Source organism: Chrysochloris asiatica, unplaced genomic scaffold, assembly GCF_000296735.1.
Source record: "Chrysochloris asiatica unplaced genomic scaffold, ChrAsi1.0 scaffold00081, whole genome shotgun sequence".
NCBI classification, from domain to species: domain Eukaryota; kingdom Metazoa; phylum Chordata; class Mammalia; order Afrosoricida; family Chrysochloridae; genus Chrysochloris; species Chrysochloris asiatica.
In genome coordinates this window covers 6,793,687-6,807,476 of record NW_006408599.1, presented here as the reverse complement: position 1 = coordinate 6,807,476, position 13,790 = coordinate 6,793,687, and positions in this window count along the sequence as shown.

Genomic DNA, 13,790 nt, shown 5'->3' with positions numbered 1-13,790 from the left:
GAACTTCTATTTTTGTGTCACACTAAGGATGATCTGTCCACAAAATAAAACTAGTCTTAATCTCTAGAGAATCTTTCTTAAGAATTTGGCTTATTCCTGGCATAAGATAGAGAAATATCAATCAAAATTTATAATGAAAATATTAGGTAGTTGAGAGATACCTAAATAAAAATGAATGAATAAGAACTGACATTTAGGAAATCCATTTATTCAGCTGCCTAACATATAACAATGGAAGATTTACTACTTATATGAGGAAATGTGCTGAATTCTGAGGATACATGAAGATTGAGGTATCTGCCAACCGTAACATTTTATTCTGTAGGGTGGAGAAAAAGAAGTTCAGAAGAAAATTATCGTAGCAAGGAGTAAGAGTAAAGCTGTATAAAAGTGTTACACAAAGGAGAATCCCAGTCAAACATGGAGGACAATGAGGACTTCCTGTTAGCAGTGTCGTCCAGACAGAAGACAGACTTTTGAGCATAAGTTGGCCAATGAGGACATAAAGAATATTCTAGATAGAGGAAACAATATGCACAGAGAAGGTCTATGGCACATATAAGGATACCCAAAACAAAACTAATTCATTCTGGTGTATATTATCTCTCATATGATAAAATAAGACATATGTGGAAGAATGAGGCTAGAGAGGTGATCAGGAACCAGAGCATGAAAGCCTACTAGAGTATGGTATCTATACTAAGATTAGAAGGACTTTGCAGGCTGCTATGGCTCAATCTTACTACTGTGTGACTTTCCTTTTTCCTTCCAATTATTCAATGGTTCAGAATATTTAGTTTCCACTTGTAATCCAGTTTGAATTCTCCACTGAAACTTCTTCCTACATAGTTTGTTAACAATGAATGAACTAAATTGTTGTTGTTGTTGTTGTTAGGTGCCATTGATTTGGTACGGACTCCTAGCGACCTTATGCACAATAGAATGAAATACTGCTCGATCCTGGGTTAACCTCACTACTATCGCCATGCGTGAGTCCATTGATGTTGCCACTTGGCCAATCCCTCTCGTTGGGGGTCTTCCTCTTTTTCTCTGACCCTCCACCTCACCAAACATGATATCCTTTTCCAGCGACTGGTCCCTCCTGACAATATGTCGGAAGTATAAGAGGCGAAGTTTGGCCATCCTGGCTTCCAAGGAGCACTCTTGCTGTATTTCTTCCAGAATGGATCTATTGGTTCTTTTGGCAGCTCATGGCACTTTCAATATTCTCCTCCAACACCATAACTCAAATGCATCAAAATAAATGCATTTAAAAAATGAAAACCATAGTGTCATCCATAAATTCACTTCTACTTCACTTCCTTGATGAAATGCACATACTGTATCCATTGGCTGAAAGATTCAATATTCTTAAGTAGTCAGTTGTCTCCATATTGGTCTATATATTTAGCATATTCCCAATAAAATCCTAGCAGGTTTATTTGTAGAAACTGATCAACTGAGTTCAAGTATTCATAGCAAAGAACCTAGATAGGTTCTTTTGCAAAATCATTTTGGAAAAAAAAACAAATATGAAGGACTTAAACTACTTGATTTCAAGTAATTACAGCAATTAAAATATGTAATATTAGAAAAAAGTTAGATCAATAGATTAATAGAACTAGAGTCCAGAGATATGAGGGGGTCTTCAAAAAGGTTGTGGAAAACATTGAATAAAAAGTTAGTGGAATTTTTCCATAAACTTTTTGAAGCCCCCTCATAGATTCACACATATTCAAATATCTGTTTTTTATTTGTCTTTTTGTTTTCCAAAGGTGGAAAAGCAATTTAGTTGAGAAAGGATAACCTCTTCTAAAAAATCATACAGGAACAATTGCAGTTCATATAAAATAAAAACAAATGAATAAATTTTGATTTATACCTCGTTCAATATTAAAACTTAATTCAAAATAGAGGGCAGATCTAAATGTAATACCTAAAGCCATAAAACTTTAAAAAGAAAATAAAAAATGAAACATTTGTGATTAAGTCTAGAAAGTCATAATTTTATGACTGATCTTTCTCAAAAGCCGATATTGTTGTTGTTGCTAATTTCCACGAGTCAGTTCTGATTCGTAATGACCCTATATAGGGTTCGTAGTGACCCTGTATAGCGTTTCTGAGGAGTGGCTGGTAGGTTTTCACAGTTGGTGATTAGCCCAGTGCTTTTGGAGTCAAATCTGTATAGATTTCAAGACCCAGGTGGGGATTACTGTTGGAAAGGAAAAATAAGGCAAATAATGTTGGGGGACCTTCCAGGAAAGTCTACTGTTTATATCAGAGAGTGTGGAATCTCAGAGTAAATACAGTGATTCAGAGACTGGTGTTCTAATGGTAACACAGATATGCTGCTACTGAGCCTGCTGAATCTAGCAGCTTTTTCAGTTCAGATTTAGAGTTGTAGCATAATTATAAAGTGATCATTCAAGCCAAACCCTGGACACTTATTTTTTAAACAATCCTTTCAGATAGTTCACTATAGCATCCAATTTCTAGCAAGCTAGAAAAGTGGCATCAGTTACTTTGTTGTTGTTGTTATGTGCCGTGGAGTCCGTTCCGACTCATAGCGACCCTGTACAGGGTTTCCGAGGCTGTTAAACTTTACGGGAGTAGAACGCCTCATCTTTCTCCCGCAGAACCGCTGGTAGTTTCGAACTGCTGACCTTACGGTTCGCATCCCGATTCGTGGCCACGAAATATTTGCTGTCTTGTTAACATTGGTTGGTTTCACATGTTCTCATGGTTTATACTAAATTAGGTTATTAAATGAGAAAAGACACTTATTAGTAAATTGTATCCTCATCCTTATTTTAACACATAAAATTTCCTCAGTCATTCCCTTATTCCAGAGTTAGCATGAATGTGCCACTTCATCCATTTTGAAAAACAGATTCCTAGTTATAGAGCATGTAACTGAGTCTATGTTTGTACATGCATACATTTTATCTCAACTATATTTCTCAACATATGCTTAAGGGATAATAAAAGCCAGAAGATCATCAAGAAAAGAAGGGGCATTTGTTTTGCATAATGTCATCCCTCACTCCAAATTTTATTTCAACTCCCTAAATCATAGCAGAGAGGGTCGAAGGATGACATGCTATCATCTTTTCAACTATTCCCTATTAAGGAGACAGTACAGAAAGTAAAGAGATGTGTATGACTAATAGCGTTTCCTGTGATGATTTTACTGGTCTCTTGGAATTCTCGCTTTCTAATCCCATTAGCTAGAGTGGGTTTACCCTAATTGTAGTTAACATCTCTGCTTGGGACCTAGGAAATAATATAATGCCTCAACTCCCTATTCCTAAACTTGTGACTTTTCTTTAACCTAACAGCAAAGTGAATACTGTACTTTGTTTTGCTTATAATTCATACCTATAAACTGAGTTCCAGCCCAGAAAAAATTCAAGCATGTTAATCTCCTATCCTGGTGTAGCACTGTGGGTTCATGTGATGGACTGCAGGGTCAGTTTAACAACAAGGTTGGAAGATAAAGCTCACCAACCACTCCTTGGAAACCCTATATTAGTTCACTGAGTCAGAACTGACTTGACAGTACTTAACAAGAACAACAACAATCTCCTATCAGACCTAGCAGTGGTGTCTACCAGCTCAGCATTATCTCCATTGATCATCAACCCACTTCATTCTGCATCCCCATTAACCCATGCAGGGTCACTGCATTTTAAACTTGTATGGATTTGTTGTTGTTAGGTGCCATCGAGATGGCACCAACTCATAATGACCTTATGCACAACAGAACGAAGCAATGTCTGATCCTGGGCCAACCTTACTACAGTTGCCACACTTGAGTCCATCGATGCTGCCACCTGGCCAATCCATCTCGTTGGGGGTCTTCCTCTTTTTCTCTGACCCTCCATCTTACCAAGCATGATATCCTTCTCCAGTGACTGTTACCTCCTGACAATATGTCCAAAGTATGAGAGACGAAGTTTGGCCATCTTGGCCTCTAAGGAGCACTCTGGTTGCACTTCTTCCAAAACAGATCTATTGGTTCTTTTGGCAGCCCATGGCACTTTTAGTATTCTCCTCCAACACCATAATTCAAAGGTATCAATTCTTCTACGGTCTTCCTTATTCATTGTGCAGCTTTCGCATCCATATGAGGTTATTGAAAATAACATAGCTTGGTTCTGGTGCACCTTAGTCCTCAAGCTGACATCTTTGCTCTTCAACACTTTAAAAAGTTCCCGTACAGCAGATTTGCCTAATACAATACGTCATCTGATCTCTTGACTACTGCTACCATGAGTGTTGATAGTTGATCCAAGAAGAATGAAGTCCTTGACAACTTCAATCTTTTCTCCGTTGATAAGAATGTTGTTTATTGGTCCAGTGGTGAGGAGTTTTGTTTTCTTGACATTGAGATGTAATCCATACTGAAGGCTGTGCTCTTTGATCTTCATCAGTGAATGTTTTAAGTTCTCTTCACTTTCAGGGAGCAAGATTGTATCATCTGCATATTGTAGGTTGTTGTTGTTAAGTGTTAGCAAGTGGTTCTGACTCATGGTGACCCTGTATAGGTTTCCAAGGAATGGCTGGTGAGTTTGAACCACCAAACTTATGGTTCAAACTGACCTTGCAGTCTAATGCTTTATCCCACAGTGCCATAGCAGAACTCCTTTTGGAAATTAGGAGTATAAAATAATTTTGTTATGGCTTATTTACTCACACAATTAATCAATAGAATTTTAGAAGATACCTATGTTTTATCATGAATAGCTCTAGGCTCTGAGATTTGACTGTGAACAAGAACAATTTAAGAGGCATTAAAGGAGAAAAGAACTCTGACACTGAAATTGCCATTTAAGAGAAGTAAGAGTTAGTGTGGACCACAAGATCAATTTGAACCACAAGGTCGACAGTTCAAACCCTCCAGCCATTCCTCAGAAACCCTATACAGGGTTGCTGTGAGTCAGAATCAATTCGATGACACTTACCAACAACAACCAAGAATTTAGTGTGGTATAAAGGTATTGTAGTGCTTGGCATACAATTTTTTCTCATCTGCAATTTATTTTAGGATTTCTTTTTACTAATTAAGGGAATTATTTAATCAAGTCATTTTATTGAATATTAAATAATAGATTGCAATAGTGAATCATATTCATTAATCATTTTATTTTAGATTAAACACATTGAAGCTCAAGAAAGTTAATGATGTGTCCAAAGCATTCAGTGACGCTGTAAATCTTGTGTTAGGTCCCAGCATGTGTCTCTGTTCTTCAGATTTCAGATCCAGAACTCAGTGTGAGAGGTCAAAGACCCCCCTCATTTCTTTATCTCTGATGTAAAGGATTTTAAGAGATCTGAATACACAATGTAAGTCATAGATTTAAAAAAAATTTTTTTATATTTCTCAAACTACATTTTTGAAATATTTTAATACCTATAAAAATTTTTCAAAACTAATTCAAAGAAATCCTTTATGCCTCTTTTGCAGATTCTCCAAATGTTGATATCTAACAGTGCAATTATCCAATAAACAAAATTATGAAATCAGTTTTGATAAAATACTATTCCTCTACTTATCCCATTGATATCCTTCTCTAGCTTCGGCTGCAATCTAGAATTTCATGCTCAATCTAGTAGTAAATCTGTGACATTCTTCAGCCTTGCATTGTCTTTCAAGACTTTGACTGCTTTCAAGATTGCTGATAACACATTCTGTGAAATGTCTGAATTTTCATTTACTGAATATATCCTCATAATTAGATTTAGATTTTGCATGTTTAAGGAGAATAATACCTGTGAAGTTTGCAAAATGTTGTTTCTGACTTCCTCTGGTTTTACAAGGGAGAAGGAGAATCAAATTCCATATCCGTCCCAAGTTTAATTCCTATGAGGTGGAGATCAGACATGCCTCCAAACTCCAACCTTCTATACCTTCTTCTGACTTCCATGGCATTCTAATTCTCTGTTGGGTTCAATAATCCATTGAAATGGCCACACAGAACTCACAGACAATACTCACAAATATGAGATTTATTAGGAACGTTAACAGTGTACAGTTCAGGGTCCGAAACAACTCACAATACAGCAGTTCTTCAATCAGGATACATCAGTCTGAAGAACTTTGTGTTACACAATACATGTGGGAAGTGCGATAAATAAATAGATTGCATTAATTTGATCTACATATGTTAATATCACATTAGTGGGATTTTATGTTCCTACTTACCATAGAAGTGATGCGGTAAATTTTCTCAATCACTGTCTCATTTGTAATATTCTCAATAATTATTGATTTGTCTTATTATTGGTACTATTCTCTTTCATCACTAATTTAATTTATTTTTGTATACCAGTAAGTGAATGGAATCCTGGTGTACTGCTGTAGAATAAAGCAGAGGTCGGTTTGAACCACAGAGTCAGCAGTTCAAGCACACCATCTCCTTGGAAACACTATACAGGGTCGCTATGAGTCAGAACTAACTGGATAACACTTAACAACAGCAATAATCAAGTGAACATGTTTCTGTTAAATAAATTATCCGATAAGGAGAAAATACAAGGCCACATAAATGGATTTCTGACTTTTGAAAGATGAATAACAAAGCACGGCTTTAGTGCAGTGTAATTGGATAATCATTGGTCTTGGACTCACAGGGCCTGTGACTCAGTTTCCACATATCCAAAACCAGAAATCAAATGATGATTTCTAAATGCTAGGTGGATTCTTGCTTCATCAGATTCATTATGTTAAAAATACATATTCCTCGTCCCAACCCCAGGCCTCCTCAATCAGATTTTCTGCAGTTGCTGGGTCTATAGAAGTAATCATTTAACCATGGTCCCCACATGGTTTTGAGGTTTGGGTGAATTCTTGCAGCATGTTTTCTCTAAGGCCTCATTCAGCTCTGAAAACTTCTGCCTTGATGGTTTCCTTTGCCAGGAATGTTAAGGCAGAAGGTAGAGAGTAAGGAAAAGATACATTCAGAAGAATTTGTCAAGTTGCTTGTTTAGAAATATCACACCACAGGTAGAGTCAGAACCAGCATCAAGGGAGAGAGGGAGATGGATACACCAGAATAATTTCTATTCCGATTGTTACTCTATTTGGTGACATTTCATCCATCACAGAGTCTGTTTACATGGACTTTCTCTATATATATGGAATAGAGATATTATTCAATGATTGTCAGCAGTGAGAAATGCATGAAGAGATAAAGAAAGGAGTTTTCCTCTGGGTGACAGTGTATAAGGATCTATCTCCTCTATCAAAGAATCTGGACTATAATGGATGCATCCCATAATGTCTATCCATCACCTCACAGGAAGCATAACAAGTGCCACTGCTCCATCAGCCAGCTACCTGGGCCTTCTGTCATGCCATTGCACCCCTGTGCCTCATCTCCTGTGGATGAGTGAACCCCCCCACCCCAGCATTTCTGCCCAGGCTGCAGGTATGTTAGTCTAAAGGGAAAGGAGAAGAAGTCTCTTAGGAGATGCCAGAATGATGCAGTGGGAAGGTTTAGTGCTAACATGAAAAATACGAACTTTCTCTGAGCACATCAACTGAGTTTTTATCCTTAGGCTGCACTATCTCTAATGCCCCTTAAATCAGACAACTTCCCATTTGAACCTAAGAAAGAATGTTCACATGTTAATAAAAAGCAAAACAAAAAGTTTACTCTAGGTGATAAGACTACTGATGATATTTACTTCTTTCTTATTTATTAGTACATTCTAAATTATGTGTGTATACCGTCCTAAAATAAAACTGTTTGTTTCTTTTGTTTTTAAAGCTAGTGCAATCACCTTTTTGAAGGGTAATTTACAAATATTTTAATTAAAATGTATACACTCTTCGTTACTGCAATTTTTCTTCAAGAATATGTTCTAAAGAATAACTATCAAAAGTATACACAGCATATTTATAACAATACTCATGACAGTATTTTAAAAGCTAAACAGGAAGTAACATAACTTTCTATCAATAGGAAATTCATTAAAATAAATTATGACTCTTTCATATAACTGAATAGTCCATAACTTCTGAATAGAAGTGGTAGATCTATACTAATTGAAATGGAAAACCACCAATCTATTTATTAAATAAAAAGTTAAAGTACATAATAGATCTTTTGGAATTCTTAGTTACATCTGTATTTTAAGTTTATAAACATTCAATGAGAATGTTGCTGTTTCAGTGTTGTTGGTTTGGTTACCTATCATAGCAAGCCTGTACAAGGTTTCCATGGAACAGCTGATGTGTTTAAACCATCAACCTTGTAGTTAACAGTTCAGTGTTTATCTATAATGACACACCAGGACATATCTATGAATATATTGGTGGTAGTGGTGGTGGTGTGCTGTGGAGTCAATTCTGACTCATAGCGACCCTGTAAAGTGTTTCTGAGGCTATAGATCTTTTCGGGAACAAAAAGCCTCATCTTTCTCCCTCAAAATGGTTGATAATTTCAAACTGCTGACCTTGAGGTTAGCAGCTTGACTTGTAGCCACTGCACTACTAGAGATACAATGAGCATAGTTGTTGTTGTTTTTGTTATGTGCCATGGAGTCGGTTCCGACTCATAGTGACCCTGTACTGGGTTTCCAAGGCTGTAAATCTTTACGGGAGCAGAAAGCCTCATCTTTCTCCCACGGAACAGCTGGTAGTTTCAAACTGCTGACCTTGTGGCTCACAGCCAGATTCATAACCACTACGCTACCAGAGCTCCTTAAATGAGCATAATAGGAAACTATTATGTCAACATGTCACATTGACTCCGTTTTTTTACTTTCAATTTTCTATTTACCAAAGTTATACATGCATGTAGATCCAGAAGCCAAAAAGGCTTACATTGTACTTCAATAGAAATAAAGGTAAAAAATATTGTCTATAATGCCATTGTGATTTTAGAACAGTAAATATTAAGTAGATATTTGCGCAAATTTCTAGGAAATATATCACCATATAAACAAAGATAGCCATTAGTATGTATGTTGTTGTTGTTAAGGGCCTTTGAATTGGTTCTGATTCACATCAACCCTGTGTAGGGTTTCTGAGGAGCAGCTGGTGAGTTTGAACCACCAATATTGCAATACAAATCAATCCTCAAGGCCCAGTGTTTATCCTACAGCATCACATGTAGAGAATTCAGAATTTAGGACATGCAGGTATTTATTTTGAAGTCAATATCTTCTGTACTCTTTGAATTGGGTCTCTGCTACAAAATCCTGGAAAAAGCACAGTAACATCTATTTTCTTCATTGAATGTCAACTATCAAGGTGTATACTGTTTTCCCTAACTGAATCTGTGCTGTATACTTCTGTGATTTATCACAATGTATCAGCAATACAGTCCTCTCCTCTCTGGGTCTACCAGACCTCTCTCCACATCTTCTCAGGTCTCCATTTCAAACCTAAGTGGGTGAGCATTTGTTAAACCGCTACTACTTCCAAGTTAAGATAGGATCCCATTAGAAGCAAAGGAACAGGACAAGAAGCATTCTGAATGGAAAGGCAGTTCAGGGCTCTGGGACCCATCTGAAAGGAAAAATCATTAAGGTTAATCTAAGAGGTTGTGGAACAAGGGGTATCATTTCTGATGTCCAATGGATCTTGCTGGAAAGAAGAGAATACCAGAAAGATGTTTACCTGGGTTTTATTGATTACACAAAGGCTTTCGATTGTGTGGATCATGACAAGCTATGGACAACATTGTGAAGTATGAGTATTCCAGAACACTTAGTTGTGCTCATGAGGAATCTGTACATGGATCAAGAAGCAGTTGTTCAAACAGAACACGGGAATACTGAATGGTTTAAAATTAGGAAAGGTGTGCGACAAGGTTGTATTCTTTCACCATACTTATTCAATCTGTATGCTGAGAAAATAATCCAAGAAGCTGGGTTTTATGAAGAAACATGTGGCATCAGGATTGGAGGAAGACTCATTAACAACCTGCGATATGCAGATGATACAACCTTGCTTGCTGAAAGTGAAGAGGACTTAAAATACTTACTAATGAAAATCAAAGAGAACAGTCTTCAGTATAGATTACATCTCAATGTAAAGAAAGCAAAAATCCTCACCACTGGACCAATAATCAATATTCTTATCAATGGAGAAAAATTGAAGTTGTCAAGGACTTCATTCTTCTTGGATCAACTATCAACACTCAGGGAAGCAGCAGTCAAGAAATCAAATGACATATTGCATTAGGCAAATCTGCTGCACAAGATCTTTTTAAAGTGTAGAAGAGCAAAGATGTTAGTTTGAGGACTAAGGTGCGCCTGACCCAAGGTTATTTTCAATAACCTCATATGCATGTGAAAGTTGGACAGTGAATAAGGAAGACTATAGAATAATTGATGCATTTGAGTTATGGTGTTGGAGGAGAATATTGAAAGTGCCATGGGCTGTCAAAAGAACCAATAGATCTGTTCTGGAAGAAGTGCAGCTAGATACTCCTTCTAGATACTCCTTGGAGGCCAGGATGGCCAAACTTTGTCCTTCATACTTCGGACATATTGTCAGGAGGGACCAGTCACTGGAGAAGGATATCATGTTTGGTAAGGTGGAGGGTAGAGAAAAAGAAGAAGACCCCCAATGAGATGGATTGGCCAAATGGCAGCACTGATGGACTCAAATATGGCAACAGTAGTGAGGTTGGCCCAGGATCGGACAGTGTTTAATTCTGCTGTACATAAGGTTGCTGTGGGTTGGTATCAACTCAATGGCACCTAACAACAACAACAACTAAAGCAAGGTAGGGGAGGTGGTGACCTGGTTTCTGAACAAAATGGCTTTAGCCAAGATCTGCTTTTATTTGACAGAAACAATGAGGAATCATTTGCTTGAGCTAAATGGAGACACAAGTACCTGTAATTGATACATACTTTTTAGCTGCCTTCTCTGCTCTTATGCAAAGATGTAAGGGAATCAGGACAGAAAGCCTACATGGATGAAAGCCTTGTTCTGCCTTCAAAGCTGTTTCCAAGTGTAAGGTTTGGGCATTATCAGTCTGGGTTAAACATTACAGGATGGCTTACATAGAACTGTTTATTTTTAAATTTCTTGGGAAACCTTAAAATCACATCAATTGACACCTTCAAAATAGATCTACTATGGTGTGGCACTGTAAGAAAAGCACAGGATTGCTAACCACAAATTTGGCAGTTCAAGTCCACTAGCTGCTCCTTGAAAGCCCTAAGCACAGTCACTATAAGTTGGAAACATCTCGACAACACTTAACAACCACAACAACAATCACCAAGTGAGTAAGAGAAGTTCTGGAGTGGTGCAAATGGTTAAACAGCCAACTACTAATTCAAAAGTTGGCAATTTGAACCTACCTGGAGCCCTGGTGTATCACTGTGGGTTATTGCGCCAGAGTGCAAAGCCATTTGAACTGCAAGTTTAGAGGTTCAAGCTCACCAGCTGTTCCTAGGAAACCATATACAGGGTCACTGTGAGTCGGAATTGACTTGACGACACTAAACAACAACAACAACAACAGAGGCACCTAAGAAGAAAAGCCTGATGATCTGATTTCAAAGTACTGCTCTCAACCAGATGAGGATTTGGAAGTGACTCAATGACAACTAGTTTAATTTTTAAATTTTTTTGTATTTCAATGGTTAGTAACAAACAATCTGAAATCAGGCTGTCCTATGGAGGAGTTCTAATTTTAACATCAATTGGCTTAGTGCTCTTATATAATTTTCTAAACCTCCATGTTTTCATTGATAAAAAGGAAATAACAGTCTTATTTACCTTGCAACGTTGTATTATATTTGGAGTACTGGTGTGGCGCTGTGAGATAATACACTGGAGCACAAGGTTGGCTTGAAACCCAAGGCTGGTGGTTCAAATTCACCAGTCACTTCTTGGAAACCCTATACAGGGTTACTATGAGTTGGAACCGACTCAATGACATTTCACAACAACAGCCATGTTGTATTTAGTGATTATTAACAAGGACAAGTAGTATTTACAGAATATTGTGTGTGTATCATATTGCTTGAAGGAAATTATTTGAGAAATCCCCACAGGGAGAGAGGTTGAATTCTCTTTCTGTGGTCACAGGTGAGGAACTAAGATTTCTGAGGAAAGGTATCTTAAAATCCTGATAATTCCATGTGATAGAAATAAGCCCTCTGGTGCCCTAACTTCATTGCCTCACATTTTTATGAACTGAAATATATTCCGCTCACATAAACCACTTCCACATCTTTTGTTTTTAATCTTTTTGACATAGGAGAACAAATTTAACAATGAGATTCTGTTTCTGTTCTCTACATGTGGAATAATTAAATTTGCATCCCACTTCAGAGTTAGATCTGTTATTTGAAGGGAAATGTATCAATTGGACACATGCCCTATGAATTCTAGTCTGCAAACAAGGCACTTGGAGGAGGAGGGAAGAAAAGCAACATCTTTCTCCCAAGCAATAATCGCAGTAAAATCTTCACTTAGTGACAGCTTGTTTAAGGCTGGATTAATTCCCCTTTGAGAAGGGCCAAGTGGAGGAAGGAGGGAAGAGAGGAAGCTGGAGAGAGGAAGGACATAATTATAGAGAATACTAAAAGACTTAGAAAGTAGAGACCTCAACTGGCCAATTCCTGGAAAGGTTCTTCATCACTAAGCCTCTGGACTTTTATCAGTCTCCAGCTTATTTCCAAGGTCCTGGCAGTCTGCTCCTGTAAAGATTTGCTATTGTTATTCAGTGCTGGCAAGTTGTTTCTGACTCATAGCGACCCTGTATTGGGTTTTCAAGCATCAGATAGTGGGTTTGCAGTTCAAATCGAACATTTGGTCTGATGTTTATCCTACAGTGCCACACCACAGCTCCCTAGGAAACCCTATGGGGTACTTCTACTCTGCCCAAAGGTCTTTTTGTTGCTGTTGTTAAGTGTCATCAAGTCAGTTCTGACCCAGATCAACCCTACATAGGGTTTCTGAGGAACGACTAGCGGGTTTGAACTGCCAACCTTGCAGTTCAAATCGACCTTGTGGTTAGGTGCTTATCCTACAGTGCCACACCAGGACACTGTTATGAGTCTAAATGGAAGACACACAAGAAGAAGAGTGTTTTCTTTTAGTTCCTTGGGTGGTACTCAAGTTAATAGTTAAGCACTCAACTATTAACAGAAAAGCTGGCAACTCCAATGTATCCAGAGGTGCCTTGGAAGACAGACCTGTTGATCTGCCTCCAAAAAGTCACAGTCTCGAAATCCCTAAGGAGTTCAGCTTTGCACACATGGGTTGTCATGAGTCAGAATCGCTTAACAGCAAATATAAAACTCAGGAACTTAGATGATTAATGGAAGTCTCAAGGTTGTAGGGTACAATCAATGCTTTGGTTTGGTAGTAAGGAAATGAACTTGGATTTCAATAGCAATTCTGTTTCTTTGGTTCTCTCTGAGACCTTGAGTAAATTCCTTGCCATTTCTGAAATGTTTACTTTCCCTATGAGAAAGAACCTAATAAATATTTCCACTTCACATTGAAAATTCAAAGGCAAAATGGTATAACATATAAAATCTCTTCATACATATTTAAAAAAAACAAAACAACCCAAACCACTTATATGTAGTTAACTCAAACTCACAGCGACCTTATATGGGCTTCTGAGACTGAAAACAAACAATCTCGTCTTTCTCCCCAAAGCAATAGGGAGGTTTGAACCACCAACCTTCCAGTTAGCAGCCTAGTGCCTTACCTGCAGTACCACTAGTGTTCCTTCTCTCATAATGGTGGTTGTTGTGCACCGTAGACTCTCTTCTGACTCATAGAGAAACTGATACAAGGTTTC